This window comes from Buceros rhinoceros, unplaced genomic scaffold, assembly GCF_000710305.1.
Source record: "Buceros rhinoceros silvestris isolate BGI_N320 unplaced genomic scaffold, ASM71030v1 scaffold29044, whole genome shotgun sequence".
Lineage (NCBI taxonomy): Eukaryota > Metazoa > Chordata > Aves > Bucerotiformes > Bucerotidae > Buceros > Buceros rhinoceros.
Window position 1 is genome coordinate 1,161 of NW_010407001.1, and position 734 is coordinate 1,894.

A 734-nucleotide genomic window follows, 5' to 3' on the forward strand; every position below is an offset into this window, starting at 1 on the left:
GCCTCCAGGGACATGCGTAGTGACACAGATCCCCGTTAAAACCACGTTCAGGGGTCCCAGACTGGCCAGACATGTGTGTGCCACGTGCCCGGTGCTCACAAAGGCCCCGATTCCCCCTCGCCCGAGCAGTTCCAGAGGTTCCCACCCTGCCCGCAGCAGGTTCCACCAAAATCGAGCCAAGGACGGATTTTTTTTTCCCCTTCTTTTGGCCCTGCGGAGGTCGATGCTGAGCTGAAAACTTCCAGGTGAGAAATCCATCCTGGCTTATCTGCGTTTCGGGCTGGGGGAGCGAGGCCAGGTCGTTCCCTACCTGGGAAGGGGAGGGGGGGCTCTGTGCCAAGCCGTCAGCCCCAGCACACCGAGCAGGGGAGCTTGCCAAGCCGATAACCGGGGACAACACCTGGCTGAAGGCTGCACCCATCCAGCTGAAAACAACCCACCCCAACCCAACCGGCAGCCCCAGCCAAAGCAGCAGCTCTTCCACGGCGACCTTCTGCGCCTTGGTGGGTTTTATGGTCCATTTCGCTCCGGTCCCTGATAGAGGGAGGAGGATGGAAACAGCCTCTGCAGAATTCAAGGTTGGACAAAGGAGGCTATAAAGATTTTTTCCTGATCAGCAGGATGGGAGCACCCTCAGAACCGACTGACCCAACCATTCCGGGCAGGATACAACCCGCAGGAGTTCCTCCCCTACCAGGGATGGGGATTCACCAGCAAGACCAGACCGAGCTGCC